This window comes from Oryctolagus cuniculus, chromosome 13 (assembly GCF_051225735.1).
Source record: "Oryctolagus cuniculus isolate XC-2025 breed Fujian yellow rabbit chromosome 13, ASM5122573v1, whole genome shotgun sequence".
In the NCBI taxonomy this organism is placed as follows: Eukaryota; Metazoa; Chordata; class Mammalia; order Lagomorpha; family Leporidae; genus Oryctolagus; species Oryctolagus cuniculus.
In genome coordinates this window covers 99681582-99700613 of record NC_142879.1, presented here as the reverse complement: position 1 = coordinate 99700613, position 19032 = coordinate 99681582, and the positions used below count along the sequence as shown (strand labels likewise).

Here is a 19032-nt window from a genome sequence, read left to right as displayed (position 1 = left end):
GAGGGAGCCACACCACAGATAAAGGAACTCAGTAAACCCTGAGAATTTGTATCCTGCCCAAAGAAACCATTGCTTCCCAAATATGATATCATGGCTTTCAGTTGTGGTCCTATTGTCAATGCATCCTTATCTGGGCTCAGGGTCCTTAGTGCTCCTTCTTCCTGTGCCCACTGCCTCCTGGAAGCACTCTTGAATGTTCTGTGTACTTTCAGTTGCTTCACAAAAGACTCCTCATGGGACTACCATGAGTGACAGGGAGCAATGAGTCCCACCACCTCGAAGTCCCTCAGCAAGGGTAACTACTGCTTCTCCTTTCTGAAATCTGCACAAAGCTTCCTGAGGTGATGCACACACAGACACAGATGGCTTCTCCATCTCTGCAGGGTGCTCAGAGGAAAGATTGCCCCCTGCTACAACCAACCATTGTGATCAGAGAAGACGCATGGTATGATTTTTTAATTTGCTGAGACTTGCTTTATAACCAAACATGCAAATATATTTTAGAGGAAGTTCCACACACTGATGGAAAGAATGTGTATTGTGCAACTGTGGATTGAACAGTTCTGTAGATATCAATTAGGTCCATGTGGAACATAGTATCAATTAGCACTGTTGGTTTTGTTGATTTTGTCTAGTTGATCTGTGCATTGATTATAGACAGGTATTGACAGGTATTGAAATCATACATTAGTACTGTATTCAAGTCTATGTCTCTTTATTAATATTAATTCATATTTATTTTAAATAGCTGGTACACCCTGTACTTGGATACTATAGTCATATCTTCCTGTTGAATTGATCCTTTAATCATTACATAGTGCCTTTCTTTGTCACTTTTAATAGTTTTTGTGTTAAAGTGTATTTTTCCAGTATTAGGATGGCTACACCTGTGCTTCTTTGCCTTGTTAACATGGGATATACTTTTCTTCCTTTTACTTTTTGTCTGTGTGTATCTTTGTTGGTGAGGTATGTTTCCTGTAGGCAGCAAATAGATGGGTATTATTTTTTAATCCATTCAGCCAATGTGTATCTAAACTGGAGAGTTAACACCATTTAAATTCATGGTTACTATTGATAATGACTTGCCCCTACCATTTTTCCATAAATGTTCCTATTTTTTACATTGCATTTCCTTTGTTTTTATTGGCAGATTTTCTGCCTTCACATTCTTGCCTAACGATGACTATCTTTCTTTGTTCCTATGTGTAACACATCCTTAAGCATCTTTCGCAAGGCTTTTGTAGGCATCTTTTGTAAGATGAGTGGTGACAAATTCTTTCAATCTCTGTTTGTTATGGAAGGTGTTTCTTTCACCTTCATTCAAAATGAGAGCTTTGTAGGGTACAGTATTCTGAGCTGAGTTTTTTTTTTTTTATCTTAAGTCTTGGACTATTCTCTCCTAGTCTGTTTAATTTTCCATGTGTGTTACATCCCATACGACTATCTTTTTCATACCTTTCGTCAATACCTCTTTCCCCTCAGTCTAGTTACAAACATGTTACCACATTCTAAAAGATCTTTTTCTTTATGCTCTCATCATTGATTACTTCCCAAATTTTCATTGTGTTGCAAAAGATAGGGTTTCAGTCTTTTTTATGGCTGAGTATTATTCTGTAATGTATATCTACCACATTTCATTTATCCAGTTATTGGTTGATGGACATCTGCATTGATTCCATATCTTAGCCATTGCTAATTTAGCTTCTATAAACCTGGGGGCATCAAACCCCTTTCATTGGCTGATTTCATTCCCTTTGAGTAAATTCCCAGGAGTAGGCTGGCTTGTTCATTGGTATATCTATTTCCAGATTTCTGAGGATTGTCTGTACACTCTTTGATAACAGTTATATTTATTTACATTGCCAACAACAGTTCATTAATGTATGTTTTTCTCCCATCCTCACTGCATTTTTTAAAATTTTTGAGTTATAGCCACTCTAACTAGCTTGAGGTAAAATCTCATTGTGGTTTTTATTTGCATTTCCCTGATGGCTAGGTGATCCTGGGCATTTTTCCCCCAAGTTTGGGGGCCAACATTCTGGCATAATGGGTTAGGCTGCTGCCTGCAAGACCAGAATCCCATATGGGCACCAGTCCAAGTAGTAGCTGTACCACTTTCAATCCTGCTCCCTGCTACCATGCCTGGGAAAAGCTCAAAAGATGGCCCAAGTTATTGGGTACTTGTGCCCACGGGGGAGATCCAGAAGAAGCTTCCAGATCCTTGGTTTGTCCTTGTCCAGCTCTAGACATTGTAGTCATTTGGGGATTGAACCAGTGGGTGGAAGATCTCTCTATCTGCATTGATCCCTCTCCCTCTGTAACTTAGCCTTTCAAATAAAATAAATCTTAAAAAAAATAAAAATAAAAACACCCATGTTTGCTCTGTTCTCATTCTGCCATCACTTCCCCAGCCAACCGAGTCTGCAGTGGTTTTCTATCACCCATGAATCTCATTATGTCTCTATGTTTCCTAAAGAGCCAAGACCTTGCAGGCATAGCCTGCATGTTATCTGGGTGCAGGCAGTGTACTGGGCAGCATAGCACTGTTAGGACCACTGCCTTTACAATCATAGTTGTGGACAACTCCACATCCCAGCTTGGGTTATTTCTTATAAAATTCAAGTTCTTTCCACATTCTCAAAGTGGTTGCTACTAAAATCTCATTCCTTGTTCCCAGAGCTGATTGAAAATAAAAAGCACAAGTTTAAGCATAAAAGAAATAGATAATTTAATCTGTTGAAGATGAGAGTATAGCATACTTCTGTCCCAGTATTTGGCACCCTGCTGAAAGAGGATGATTTGGGGATTTTAAAGGAGGCTACAAGGAAGGAGGAATCAGGAATAGGGGATCAAAGAATATGGACAGCTGCATGTGAAGTGAACCATGATGGATTCTGGCCCAGTTTATCTTTGCACAGCTTTATCTTGCAGGTGCCTCCTCATTCCACAATGATGACACACTAGCATTCCTCTCCCTGTAATGAAAACCAGAAAGATTATTATTTTTCCTCCAGAATTGTTCAGTCCCATAGCAGGAGGAGAGCCATAGATTAAAACATATAACCAAACTGAGTGTGTTTATCTTGGTGAGCTAAGGAGATAGTTGCGGAATTATCAATGATGTCTACACAGTATTCTGTTTCAGGGGAGGCATGTTTTCCCCCTAGGCAGCTGTAGCTTTAGAGAACTACTTGCCTCAGTAGGAAACTTCTGTTATTTAATAAGCACAGTCCTCTGGCTCTGTCATTTATGACACTTTGAATATAATTGGCCAAGGCTTCAATGTGCCAAATTCAGTCCCCATTCCTAACTGTGGGACAGAGATAATAAGATCCTACCAGTGGAAGACGTAACTGCGAGGCAAGTTTGGGAAACTGGCAGACTTCTGTATGTTTTTCTATTTTCTTTGAATAAAAAGGAGGCCCAAGTACATCATCGCTAACCCAGGTGCAGCCAAGGCCATCAATACTCCCCTTTCAATGCTGTGGATATTTATTCTTGTGCTTCCTCTAAGCTGCAAGGGATGGGAGAGTGCTTTGAGCTCAGCTTTCTGGGCTAAGATACCTTGTGGTAGTGTTATTGATTCTGAAGTTTCTGGGAGAGTTCCTACTTCATATCCAACCCTTGATTGTCCTGTCCTGTGAAGCTGTTTTGATACACAAAGAATTCCCGATCTGTAACCTGTAAGGGGATATTGGTCAGATACAGCCTAATCAGACGTATCTGTTACATGACCTATAATCAGTCACATAGTTTCCTCAGGGGAGTCTGAGGGCAAGGTGGATGGATTAAAATATGATGCAGTTTTACAGGACCATTTCAGTTATCAAATAGTACAGGTTAGTTTTTACCATAGGGCCTGAAGTAAGCAGTAAGATCCTTATTGTTACAGAAGCGGCAGCACATAGTAAGCTGTATGCACTGTGGTGAGATGACCAAAAGTGAGCTCTCTGTCTCCTGCAGTACTTCACAAGTGGCTGTTATTCTCAGACACCACAGCCAGTCTTTGGTGGAATGTCCACATTTTTGAAATGTATACCATTGGTCATTTTATTTTCCCCAAATTTTGAGTCATTCCTTCCAGTCCTAATCCTTGCTTCTCATGTACAAAGAGGTCAAAGCCCTTTCTCAACACCTCCCTGTGTGTGCTGTAGGTGCTGTCTATAGAATCTAGCACTCTATGTGAGGATGGCAGGTATCACTTCTAGTTAGCATTTCTCTTTTGAAATTGGGGTACTCTTTAATGGGTATAGTTCTATCAGAGTATTTTGTGACAGTTACTAGCAGGCAATCACACATAATGACCCTCCCTTAAAAATCTCTTGGTTTTAACCTAATTTTGTTTAGGATTAAAACCCGTGATTCCATCTTGATATTTATTTCCTCTTTGTGATCATGATCTTTTGGGGGGCACAATGCTGATCAGCCATCCTGCAGCTAAATTTTACATATCCTTCATTGCCCAGTTAGATTTGACCCAGCTATTCATCTGGTGCCATGTTGGAAGGGAAGTCATGACCAGGAGGCATTTCAAAGAACAATTTTGTCCCAATTTGAGCAACAGAGAGGTTAAACAAGTGGCTCTAAAACTAAATTTACCTGGAGTCCATTGTTAAACTTAGTTTTGTTTATTCTGTAGGTGCAAATCATCTCAAAGTGCCAGGCATTATCCTGCTGAGAATTGTACTTCTGTAGACTTCTTACAGGCAGTAGGCACACAACTCAAATAGGAAAACACCAAGTGCAAGATAAATCAGGTTGACATCTTAAAAATAATGAATAGGGATACAATCAAATAGTAGACATGATAACTGACAATTCATGTAAGTACAGCATGAAAGGTTGAGTATCCATGTTAGTCTCAGACCCAGAAAACTCTCCAAGTTAGCAGTCTAAAAACAATGAACAGAGTTACAGTCTACAAGCAGGTATGTTATAGTTTGTTGACTGGCTATTTGCCTTAAATACAGTAACTAAATTTCCTTTGACATGTAATCTCACACTTGGAAAATTCTCCAAGTTAAAAGGCAAATCTATGACAAACTAGATTTTTTTAAAAACTACAGTGTCTAGTATTTTGAAGTTTTTGGATCTGCTAAAATATGAGAAGTCCATTTACTCACTGCAAGGCTGAAAACCCTACAAGCCAGGCATTTTATGCATGATTTAGATATGTCAATGTTTCTAAATATATTCTGTTATGAGGACAGATTCTGATGAATTCATGAAAACAATCACATTGCCCCCTCCACATATACCATATTTATAAAAATTTTTGAAGATTAGAGCAATTACGTGGAGGGAGTGGAAAGTAAACACTTCTTCGCAGGTTACAGAACAACACTTTACCAAAATACAGTAAACCACTGAAATCACAGGAACAGTTTTCCTGAACCTAGAAGGTGAAACATTGAAATATTAGAACCAACAACACTTTAAATGAAAGATGGAAATCCCCAGATGTCATTAATTCATTTAGTCTGATTAATTTTTGTCCTGTTTTACATTATACACTTTCTAGGTGTTCCAGGATTTCCCCCCCAAGTTTTGGACATTCTTACCTATTCCGTTGATTTTAAAGCAGTCAGAAATCTGTATTTAAGGGCCGGCGCCGCGGCTCACTAGGCTAATCCTCCGCCTAGCGGCGCCGGCACACCGGGTTCTAGTCCCGGTTGGGGCGCCGGATTCTGTCCCGGTTGCCCCTCTTCCAGGCCAGCTCTCTGCTGTGGCCAGGGAGTGCAGTGGAGGATGGCCCAGGTGCTTGGGCCCTGCACCCCATGGGAGACCAGGAAAAGCACCTGGCTCCTGGCTCCTGCCATCGGATCAGCGCGGTGTGCCGGCCGCAGCGTGCTGGCCAAGGCGGCCATTGGAGGGTGAACCAACGGCAAAGGAAGACCTTTCTCTCTGTCTCTCTCACTGTCCACTCTGCCTGTCAAAAAATTAAAAAAAAAAAAAAAGAAATCTGTATTTAAGAACATTGCTTAGGGTTTTAGGAAGAATCAGAATTGCTGATACAATGTCTCAGAACATATCTGACAGGTTTATGAAACTGTCCCTATTCAATCTCTGGGCCAGTGATGGGAAGGAGTCCCTCAAGGTAACTGTTCAAAATAAGGACACTTTTCATTGTGAAATAGTATCCACCCACTTAGAGTCATTTAATCAGTTATAGACTTGATGTAGTCATACTTACAGTGATCACCAAATAATGGGAGATGAGTAAGCACCCAAAGCAATCTTCCTTATTAACACTCAGCTCTTTGCAAACAATGAGAAACAAAGAAAACAAATAACGCAAAGAAACAAAGAAAGCAAATAACACAAGAAATTACCTTAGTGAAACACAAATGGTTTTCTTGGCCAGGTACCAAGGGGTAAAACCACTAGTATAGAATCAAGTTATCCTGTCATCTAGGATTTTAAGATAAAAATTTGCTGTCCAGTCATACTAGAGTCAGAACTGGAGAGGAAAAGAGCATACAGAAACTGACCTGAAAGCCAAGGAATAGAGTCCGCAATTAAACTACATTCTAGAAGATGGTCAAAACGATGAAAGGAAAACTGATTAAAAGAACCGTGGTACAGCTGGCAGTGATGCACAGTGGCGCAAGCAGCCCCCTGCAATGCTGGTGTTAGGGTCGACCGCCCGAAAAACCTCACCAAGAGACGTCTCTTATGCAAACAGCACGGGGAAGCTTTATTGATTATCCAGCATGCTGGGGCTGCCTGATCATACAAAAGCAGAGCAGCCCCGAATAACCAAAGGTTAGGGTTTATAAAGGCAAAAACCGGGAAGGGGGGAATACACGGTTGCTATGCACGGTTGCTAATATCTTACAATCAGTAACTATGACCTTAAGACATAGACAAATCACATTTTCATTATTAGCTCAGGTAACCCAGGTGTAACCTTTTTATTTTTAAGCTTGAGCAATCATGCTAGGGGGTTTTTGTGCATTGCCAAGGGTGATGTAGTGCATATTGTCCGACTATTTGAGATCATAGTTTCAGACCAGAGTCTCACGGTGGGGGGAGGAGGTGTTGCTTTCCCAGAATGCAGTCTCAAGGGACTCCAAATGGAGTCCCTACTGTCAAGGTGCTACTTTACTCTGTCTTATTTTCACAGCTGCACGAGGAAGGTTTAAACCTGTAAGCTTAAGCTTAACTTTTTACACCCGCACATATACAATTTTAATCTTCACTGGCATCCCATATGAGCAGCAGTTCAAGTTCTGTCTTGTTACACTTCTGATTCAGCTCCCTACTAATGGTCCTGTGAAAGCAGCAGCAGATGGCCCACGTACAGTGGCCTCTGCACCCATAAGGGAGAGCCAGTGGAGTTCTAGGGCCTTAGCTTTGGCCTGGTCCAGCCCTGGCCTTTTCAGCCATTTGGGAAAGTGAATCATCAGATGGAAGTTCTCTCTTTCTCTTTTACTCTGTCTTTAACATAAATATTTTTGAAACCACAAAAACAAAGATGGAACATAATGTATGAATTTCCTCAGGGCAGCAAGTGGCTCTGGCAGCTGCTGGGATTGTCCCTGTTTCTCCCAGAAGGCAAAACCTCAAAAGTAGGGACTGTTAACACCAACTGAAGTGGCCTCTCCCTCCTCCAACAGCTTGAGTGGGTACACCTTGGTGCATTGCCACAGCCAATTGTTCTATCCATCTATCCATTGGCACCTGGCAGCAACAAGGGTGTGAGCATATCTGCCACATTTGCCAAAATTTTCCATTTCTGAAAGTTCTTGGTTCCTGTCCCCAGTGCTCAGGCAAAATACTATTAAGATGTGAGGGTAAGAAAAGATACCATTCAGTCTATCAACAGGTGAGGGGGTAGAAGACTTCTAACTCCAGAACTACCAATGTGCTGAATAAGGGTGTTTTGGAATTTTTAAAAGGAGGCTGTAAGAAGGTGGGAGTCAGACTATTAGGAGAGTAGAATAGGGACAGCCATATGGTGTTCTTCAGCTGGGCAATAAGGGGCTGGCTGGAGTCACAGTGGTTATCTCATCTAGTTACAGGCTCAGATCATGCTGAAGTTCCTCACTAGTCAGTAATGCCAAACTCTTCAGACCAGGGTTTGGATGGCCAGTGGGCTTCAGTGCTTTTTGCTCTGGGCCTAAAATTCCCCTAAATGAAACTCCTTGAGTCTATTCCAGTCATTAAGGTGCTATCTGATTATAATCTTCCAGGGCTGGCTATAAAAGTCCCTCAATTCAGCGAGTCAATGTAAGGAAGGAAGGCTAGAGACAGGGGTCTGACGGTATATAAAATTCAATACATTATTTAGGGTCTCAGTTTCAGCTGTAATAAAAGAATTAAGCTATGAGAAGATGTGCTGAAACACTAAGGATATACAAATACTGATTTTTAAATTCCTTATGTATCTTTCTGTCCATGTCATATTTGTAATCGATTACAAATCAGACTTGACAGATTTAAGCTTTGTTGGGAAAGAACTTCAAGGAGCTATGGCTCTTCTAAATAGATAATAAATAAATCTTCTTTAAAAGAACTTAGAAGCTACATAGATGCCACAGATTAAAATAGGAAGTTAATTAATGACTCTCCAAGGTCTCATTATTTCCAGACAGGGTATTTTCAGGCTTGTGTGTTTCCTTTAGTATCATACATAAACACACTTCAGTTCAAACTGTAGGAAGTCTAGAAAGCTGGATGAGTTTTAACAATCCACTGATCACTGAGAAAGCACAAAAAGCTGACTGGTGTCAGAGTGAAAGAAACAGACTGTTCTTTTTCCCAATCTGCTGTGGGTAAAGCAAAGAGGTGTTCAGAGCCTCAGACATTTCAGTCCTAAGACCCTTGAGATTCCAGCCACCATTAACAGAAATTCGGATAACAAATTTTTAAAACTCCATGAAGATGATCAAAGATGCATTTCTTAGCCATCCTCGCTTAACTCTAATTCTATTTTCAAACAAATCTACATTTATGCAAAATAAACATCTTATAACATTTAACCTTCACTTGTGATAAGAATTTAAAAAACTACTGTGATCAAGGAACTTCCTCCATGTAGCTGAGGTGGACACTTGAGAGTGTGGGGACAGTCGTTTCTGTCTCTTAGTATTCTCAAGTTGTGTAAGCTTCTGCTGAGTGTGAGCATGATCTGTGACTTCCCTCTGATGATTACAGTATGGGAATTGTGAAGAGTTTTGCAGATGTTTTACAATCCCAAAATCATTAATTAAAAAAAGTTAGTACAAAAGTAGGTTATACTGGATTATCCTGATTTAAAAATCATAGGTGACAAACTGTCTTTCCTGAATGAACAAAGTGATCTGAGGTAGTCCTCAAGGTCAAGAACTGGGACTAGCCTCTAGGAATGGACTCAGACAAAGTATGAGATTACAATTGCATGTGACTTTGAGAAAGTAATTTTGTGATGATGTTATACAGCAATAGAACACTAATTCACTAAGACTATCTACAAAAATCAAACAAAACAAAAATACCAAATACAACATCTATATACTATTTTCCTTTGAAATAACAATGATACATTAATACCTATAATATTCACTTTTTCTCATTATTGTTCTAGGAGTAGGAGCAGAAAAATAAAATAAAATAAAATACCTCCAGGAACTGGTAGGAAACAAACTGTCAATATATAGAACCCTTGGGGAAAAAAAAAACATGGATTTATACTGATAGAAGTAAAAAAATATGTTGAAAATTAAAAAAAAGAAAATTTGAGAGCTCTTAAAATGCTGCGCTGAGACCATATGCATTAAGGAAGCTTGTCAGTCAGTTCCAAGGTTTCAGAATAGGGAGGAGCTTACTGATCTAGCCCAGAGGAAGATAGTTTAATAAAAGTGGTGTTAGTGTAGTCTAAGGGAAGAGTTAGGGGAAAAAATGGCAGAGGAAACTCTTCTGTAATTAGAGGGACACAGTGGACCTACATGGAGGGCTTGGGCACCCACAGCTTGGAATTCAAATAGCCGAGAGCCTAGGCACCAGCACTGGAAAGTGAAGTGAGACTGCAGTAGCCTGAGACACTGGCCAAAAAGCAGCAGGAAGGGCCTAGAGGGAATGAGGCTTGAAGCCCTGTGGGGGAAAGTACACTAGCCTAACTAGAGATAAAAAATAAAAGGGACAGTACAGACACGTTTTGAATCACCTTACAAAGACATAGGAGCCAACAGAGTCAGCGCCATTTTGGACATATGTAACAGCTGTGCCAGCTCTGGGCTGCAACCAGCAATCAGCTGAGTGGAGACTCCAGACTCTGGTAGGGAGAAATAACAGGCAGCTAGGAACTTGTGACTGATGCTTCTGAACTGGGACTGTGGAAAAAAAACCTGAGGGTGTGTGGGAGAACTCAAGGTGTGGCTGAGACTTTGAGTCTCATTGGCAGATGGCACAAGCTCAGACAGCCCTGGTTACCCGGGAGAGACATTGCAGGGGAATATGAACTTATACTGAGGACTACAGAGATCCTTTGCATGGTCCTTGGAACAGAGCAGATGAATATTATGCCCAATCGTGCTAGCACTCAGGCACTGATTGCCATCGAGGAGAAGAGCTCAGCTGAGCAGAATTGCTTCCCATTTGATTGAAAAATAAAAGGGAGGGAAGATTTACCATGCCAAACCTGGGGGTGTCACCTTAGGCATGCAATCTTGAAAAACTGAACGGAGATCTCTGGCCACACCCACCACAAGCCTCTAGAGATTCAGACAGTCCAATTATCTACCAAGTCATTGTAAAACAATAAAAGGCACTGAAGTGTGGGGCGGGGGGGGGGGGAGAAGAAATCAATGAGTATCTCCACAAATGCCAAACCACAATTGGAAAAATCCAAGAAACAATAAGGAAGACAATATGATACTCCCAAAAGAACATGACACTTGGCCAGTGCCGTGGCTCACTAGGCTAATCCTCCACCTGCGGCACTGGCACTTCGGGTTCTAGTCCTGGTTGGGGTGCTGGTTCTGTCCCAGATGCTCCTCTTCCAGTCCAGCTCTCTGCTGTGGCCCAGAAAGGCAGTGGAGGATGGCCCAAGTGCTTAGGCCCTGCAACCACATAGGAGAACAGGAGGAAGCACCTGGCTCCTGACTTCGAATCGGTGCAACATGCTGGCCATAGTGGCCATTTGGGGGGATGAACCAATGGAAGGAAGATCATTTTCTCTGTGTCTCTCTCTCTCACTGTCTAACTTTGCCTGTCCAAAAAAAAAAAAAAAAAAAAAAAAAAAAAAAAAAAAAAGAACATGACACTTCAATACAAGATTACGAAGTCAATGAGAAAGAAGAAATGCAAGAAATGGAACTCAAAAACTTGATGATAAGAATATTTAGAAGTAATCAAAAACAAATGCATGAACTACTGAAATCCATGCAGGACATGAAAGAAAATCTCTCTCAAGAAAATGAAATCTTTGGAAGAATCAAAATGAAATGAAGAATCCAATAGAACATGGAATTGAGATACTGAAGAGAAATCAAAATGAAATGAAGAATTCAGAAGAACAAATAAAAATGCAGTTGAGAGCCTTAAAAACAGAATCAGTGAGGCAGAAGAGAGAATATCAGACTTAGAAGACAGAGCACAGCAAATTATACAGTCAAACCAAAGACAAGAAGAGGAAATTAGAAATCTAAAAAATATTATTGGGAATCTACAGGATACTATTAAAAAACCCAACATTCAGGTTCTGGGACTTCTTGAAGGCATGGAGAGAGAAAAAGGATTAGAAGGCCTTTTTAGTGAGATACTAGTAGAAACCTTCATAACTTTGGAGAAAGAGACCTCAAGTACAGGAAGCACACAGAATTCCCAATAGATAGGACCAGGACAGATACTCTCCATGACACGTTGTAATCAAACTCACCACAGTGAAACATAAAGAAAAGATTCTAAAATGTGCAAGAGAGTAATGCCAGATTACCATCAGAGAATCTCCAATTAGACTCACAGCAGACTTCTCATCAGAAACCCTACAGGCTAGGAGGGAATGGTGAGATATAGCCCTAGCACTAAGAGAAAAAACTGCCAGCCCAGAATATTATATCCTGCAAAGCTCTCATTTGGAATGAAGGTGAAATAAAGACCTTTCATAGCAAACAGAAATTGAAAGAATTTGTCACCACTCGTCCAGCCCTGCAAACGATGTTTAACATGTGCTACACACAGAAACACTGTCATCAACACAAAAGAAGGTAAAGGAAAAAAATATCTCAGTAAAAGATCACAGGAAGTTCAAATATATATTAGAAATATCTTTGGAAAAATGACAGGGCAAGTCACTACTTACCAATAGTCATAATGAATGTAAATAGCCTCAACTCTCCAGTTAAAATTCGCAGACTGGCTGAATGGATTAAGGAACAAAACCCAGCTACTTGCAGCTTACAAGAAACACATCTTTCCAACAAAGGTGCATACAGACTGAAAGTGAAAGGTTGGCAAAAGGTATTCCATGCCAACCAAAATGAAAAATGAGCTGGCATACCCATCGTAATATCAGACAAAATAGACTTTAACAACAAAATGGTTAAAAGAAAACAAAAAGGGACACTATAATGATTAAGGGATCAATCCAACAGGAAGATGTAACTATTATAAACATTTATGCACCTAGTTACAGGGCACTGGGATATTTAAAAGATATGTTAAGAGACTGAAAGGAGACTAAGACTCCAATACAGTAGTAGTGGGGGAACTTCAATACTTCACTTTCAGCAAGACAGAACAACCAGACAGAAAATCAACAAAGAAACAGTAGATTTAATTGACATATAGACCAAATGGATCTAACAGATATGTATAAAGCTTTTCATCCTGCACTTAAAGAATATAAATTCTTCTCAGCAGTACACAGAACCTACCATAGGCCATAAAGCAAGTCTTAGCAAATTCAAAAGAATCAAAATCATACAGGCGTCTCTCAGACCAGAATGTAATAAAGCTAGAAATCAGCAACTCAGGAATCTCTAGAGCATATGCAAACACATGGAGACTGAACAACATGCTCCTGAATGAACAGTGGGTCATACAGAAATCAAAAGAGAAATCAAAAACTTTCTGGAAGTAAATGATAACAACACAACATATAAAAATTTATGGGATACAGCAAAAGCAGTGTTAAGAGGAAAGTTTATATCAATAGGTGCCTACATCAAGAAATTGGAAAGGCCCCAAATAAATGAGCTATCAATGCATCTCGAGGATCTAGAAAAACTGCAGCAAACCAGACCCAAAACTAGTAGAAGAGAAATAATTAAAATTAGAGAGGAAATCAAAAGAATTGAATTCAAAAAAATTACAAAAGATCAGCAAAATGAAGAGCTGTTTTTTTTTGAAAAAATAAACAAAATTGACACCCCATTGGCTCAACTAACTAAAAAAAGACCCACATAAATAAAATCAGAGATGAAAAGGGGAATGTAAGAACAGACACCACAGAAATAAGGAGTCATCAGAAATTACTACAAAGAGTTGTATGCCAAACAAGCAGGGAAATCTAGCAGAAATGGATAGATTGCTGGACACATACAACCTACCTAAATTGAACTATGAAGACACAGAAAACCTAAACAGACTCATAAGCAAGTCAGAAATTGAATCATTAATAAAGGCCCTCCCTACAAAGAAATGCCAAGGACCAGACGAATTCACTGCTGAATTCTACCAGACATTTAAAGAACTAACTCCAATTGTCCTCAAACTATTTAAAACAATTGAAAGAGAGGGAATCCTCCCAAATTCTTTCTATGACACCAGCGTCACCTTAATTCCTGAACCTGAAAAAGATGCAGGCAAGAGAATTACAGACCAATTTCCCAGATGGATAGAGGCCAAAATCCTCAATAAATTTCTGGCTAATAGAATGCACCAACAAATCAGAAAGATCATCCACCCAGACCAAGTGGGATTGATCCCTGGTATGCAGGGATGGTTCATCGTTTGCAAATCAATCAAGATGATACACCACATTAACCAACTACAGAAGAAAAACCGTATGATTATCTCAATAGATGCAGAGAAAGCATCTGATAAAATACAACACCCTTTCATGATGAAAACTCTAAACAAATTGGGTTTAGAAGGAACATTCCACAACACAATCAAGGTAATTTATGAAAAATCCAAGGCTGATATCATATGGGGAAAAGCATTTCCACTGAGATCTGGTACCAGACAGGGATGCCCACTCTCACCATTGCCATTCAATATAGTACTGGAAGTTTTAGCCAGAGCCATTAGGCAATAAAAAAAAAATTAAAGGGATACAAATTGGGAAGGAAGAATTAAAATTATCCCTCTTTGCAGACAATATGATCCTTTATTTAGGGGATCCAAAGAATTCCTCTAAGAGACTATTGGAACTCATAGAAGAGTTTGGCAAAGTAGCAGGATATAAAATCAGTGCACAAAAATCAACATCTTTTCTATATACAGACAATGCCATGGCTGAGAAAGAACTTCTATCTATCTCATTCAAAATAGTGACAATAAAAAAGCAAATACCTTGGAATAAACTTAGCTAAGGATATCAAAGATGTCTATGATGAGAATTACTTTAAAGAAAGGGAAGAGGATACCAAAAAGTGGGGAAATCTTCCATGCTCATGGATTGGAAGAATCAATATAATCAAAATGTCCATTCTTCCTAAAGCAATTTCTAGATTAAATGCAATACCAATCAAAATACCAAAGACCTTCTTCTCAGATCTGGAAAAAATGATGCTGAAATTCACATGGAGGCACAGGAGACCTCGAATAGCCAGAGAATCTTGTACAACAAAAACAGAGCCAGAGGCATCACAATACCAGATTTCAGGACATACTACAGGGCAGTTATAATCAAAACACCATGATACTGATACAGAAACAGATGGCAAGGCCAATGGAACAGAGTAAAAATACTAGACATCAATCCAAACATCTACAACCAACTTATATTTGATCAAGCAGCTAAAACCAATTCCTGGAGCAAGGACAGTCTCTTCAACAAATGGTGCTGGGGAAACTGGATTTCCACATGCAGAAGTATGAGGCAAAACCCCTACCTTACTCCTTACACAAAAATTCACTCAACATGGATTAAAGATCAAAACCACAACCTGAAACCATCAAAGTATTAGAGAACATTGGAGAAACTCTGCAAGATATAGGCACAAGCAAAGACTTCTTGGAAAAGACCCCAGAGGCACAGGTAGACAAAGCCAAAATTAACAAATGGGATTACATCAAATTGAGAAGTTTCTATACTGTGAAAGAAAAGGTCATTAAAGTGAACAGGCAATCAACAGAATGTGAGAAAATAATTGCAAGTTATGCAACTAATAAAGAATTAATAACCAGAATCCACAAAGAGATCAAGAAACACCACAACAATGAAACAATCACTCCATTCAAGAGATGGGCCAAGGACCTCAATAGATATTTTTCAAAAGAGGAAATCCAAACAGCCAACAGACAAATGAAAAAATGTTCAAGATCACTAGCAATCAGGGAAATGCAAATCAAAACCACAATGAGGTTTCACCTCACCCCAGATAGAATGGCTTATGTACAGAAATCTACCAACAACAGATGCTGGTGAGGATTTGGGGAAAAAGGGACACTAACCCGCTGTTGGTGGGAATGCAAACTGGTAAAGCCACTACGGAAGTCAGACTGGAGATTCCTCAGAAACCTGAATATAACCCAACCATACAACCCAGCCATCCCACTCCTTGGAATTTACCCAAAGGAAATTAAATTGGCAAATAAAAGAGTTTTCTGCACCTCAATGTTTACTGCAGCACAATTCACAATAGCTAAGACATGGAATCAGCCCAAATGCCCATCAACAGTAGACTGGATAAAGAAATCATTTGATATGTACTCTGTAGAATACTACTCATCGATAAAAGAAATGAAATCCTGTCATTTGCAACAAAATGGAGGAATCTGGAAAACATCATGCTGAGTGAATTAAGCCAGTCCCAAAGGGACAAATATCATGTTCTCCCTGATCTGTGACAACTAACCAAGCACCTACATCGAAAATGGTGGAAGTGAAACTGACACTATGAGGAACAGTGATTTGATCAGCTCTGTCCTTACTGTCAAGGAAAAACTTACTATTTTATTCTTTTTGTATTTTATTTTTCTACTTAATACCATTGGTCAATCCCTTTATTTAACAAGCAATTATTCTTAGCAGTTAAATCCAACTGAAAGTTTATCCCTGTTAAAAATAAGAGTGGCAATAAGAGAGGGAAGAGATGTACAGTTCGGCAGAGGCTCACTTGGACTTACCCCTAAAGGTAAAGCTAAAAACGTGCTATGGACTCCAAATCCCATTAAGTTGGCAGGTACCAATGCCATCTTACTAGTTAAAGTGATCAGTTTAAGTTCATAATTGACCATAAAGATAGCATTAAGTGTCAAAGGGATGACATAAATAAGACCAGTGTCTGCTAATAATACTTGATAGAATTAAAAAGGAGAGAACGACTCAACATGGGAAGCAGTATACAGTATACACAGCAGACTCATAGAATGGCAAATGCCCTAAACAGCACTCTGGCCTCAGAATCAGCCCTTAAGGCATTCAGATCTGGCTAAAAAGTTCATGATAGTTTCTCAGGCATGGAAAGCCAAGACACTGTGGCAAAAAATGACCTAACTGAAAGATCACTGTGAGATCCCTGCGGAAACAATGGGCCATCAAAGAAGGAGGTACCTTTCTCTGAAGGGAGGGGAGAATTTCCACTTTGATTATGGTCTTGTCTAAATAAGGTCGGGGTTTGTGAACTCAAGAGGCTTCCATAGCCTTGGCAGCTTATGACAAGCGCCTCAGGTTATTATTGATGTCATAAATGTAAGAATATCAATTGTTAAATCAAAAACAAGAGTCCCTGTGCACTTACTCCCCATGTAGGATCTCTGTGTTTAATGTGTTGTACTATGAGAATTAATGGTAAAAATATTCTTCAAACAGTACTTTATACTTTATGTGTTTGTGTGGGTACAAATTGTTGAAATCTTTACTTAGTATATACTAAGTTGATCTTCTGTATATAAAGATAATTAAAAATAATCTTAATGAAGAATGAGATGGGAGAGGGACTAGCAGGTGGGATGATCTTTGGATCGAAGGGTGGTTATGGGGGGGAAACAGCTATAACCCAAAAGTTGTACTTTCAAAATTTATATTTATTAAATATAAGTTTTGTAAAAAAAACAAAAATTGAATCATAAAAAAATTGAGAAAGAACAGATATTTAGTCTCAAATGATGAAACCTGATTAAAACTAAGTGAAATGTAAAAAAGGAACACTACAGAGGAGAAATGCAACAGACAGCATCAGCAACATCACTAGTAATGGGAGAAATCAAAAGTGTAGGTTACATGACAGTATGCAATGATCACAGGATCCCTTCTGTTATGCCCTTAACAAAAACTGTATAATCCTAACCGAATTATACTGAAATATCAGAAAATATCCAATCAGGGACATTCTGCATGATTGGAATTTAGTCTTCAAAAGATCCATGGTCATTAATGTCAAAGAAAAGGAAGGAACTCCTCCAGACTGAAGAAATCTAAGAAAGGCAACAACTAAAAGAAATTCATGGATCTGAATGGGATTCTCTTATTATCAAGGACATCACAAGACATGTAACAAAACTGGAAAAGAATCTGTGGATACACAGAACAGTGTTAACTTCGTGATTCTGAGTGTTTTATTGTATTTAGTATGTCCTTACTTATAGGAAATATATTCCAAAGTAGTCAGAGCTGATGGCATAATGTCAGCAGATGACTCTCACTTTCTTTAAGAGGGCAAATTATTTGTACTAAAACTTAATTTTTTTTTAATTTTAAGATTGTTTCCTAAAAGGTAATAAAAACTAAAAAGGAAACACAGAAAGCCATAGGTAAACATAACTTCTCCATGAAGAAGGTGTATGAATCAATGCCTAAAGTTAAAATTACATAATTTTGGTAGCACTATAAAATTATATTGCATCCAAGCAATGATATTGACACTGGCCAGAGTATCAGTATACCAAAATGATGTCTATCCAAATCATTAGGTTTGTATGTAGTAGCAAAAATTGGCAAATTCAAAGAAGCCCTTAATTAATCCCACTAAAGTATTCCATTCAACTTGGTTTTCAGGGTGCTGTATAATGGCCACCATTTGGACAACTGAGTTTGTAAAAGTTAATCATACTGGTTTTCATTTGCAAAATCTGTGCTAAGTTAGTTATACATCCCAACAAACAGTTTCATGTGCTGCAACTGGCCTGCCATTGGGAACAGAAGTTAAGATGCCGTTTGAAATATCCTGCATCCCTGGTGGAATCCCTAGCAAGACCAGGTTCCCATCCTGATTCCTAGCTTCCAATAATGTGTGCTCTGGGAAGTGGCGAGTGATAGAACAAGTAATTGGATCCTTGCCACATAAGTAGGATGCCTGAACTGAATTCCTGGATCCTGGCTTCAGCACAGCCCACCTATATTTCACTGCAGATATATGGGTGCTGTACTATTGGAAGGGGGATCTCTCTGTTTTCCCCCTCTTTTCCCCTTTCCCTTTTTCTTGCTCCCTCCCTTACCACTATCTCTGTCTTTCAAAAAATATAAATTGGAAATACAAAATTTCAATTGTAGATACATAACACTAAATGTTTTCAGTTAGTGAGGATTTTCCCACATAATATATTTAAAAAGAAATAACAGGTGTGTTACATAAGCAGTGGTCAGTAAAATTTTATAATATAAAGCATAAGTAAATGGTAAATGTGTTACATAGCAGTGGTCAGTAATTGTAATTCAGAGCATATTTTTTCTTTAAAATGTGTACATATTCTTTTGACATGTTGACTTAAATTGGACTCATTGTTGGCTCCTAGGTCACTTTTTAAGTTCCTCAGTAGCTGGAAAAAAAGAAAGAATTCCATTTTTTAATATCAAACATGTCATAATTAACTGTTTAAATCAGTACAAGGTGATAATTTCAAGAAAAATTTGTATATATTACTAAAGTACAAAATTACCTT

At 38.9% G+C, this 19032-nt stretch overlaps 1 protein-coding gene across 2 annotated transcripts in view; it reads right to left on the bottom strand.

Moving 5' to 3' along the window:
- Positions 1-17411: 17411 nt before the first annotated feature.
- The window catches only part of LOC127489251 (uncharacterized), a 110596-nt gene continuing 108975 nt past the window's right edge, over positions 17412-19032 (bottom strand). For both annotated transcript variants that reach the window (XM_089311844.1, XM_089311843.1), the window contains one exon: positions 17412-18909. The gene's annotated coding sequence lies outside the window, so the exon portion shown is untranslated. The remainder of the gene's footprint in view (positions 18910-19032) is intronic.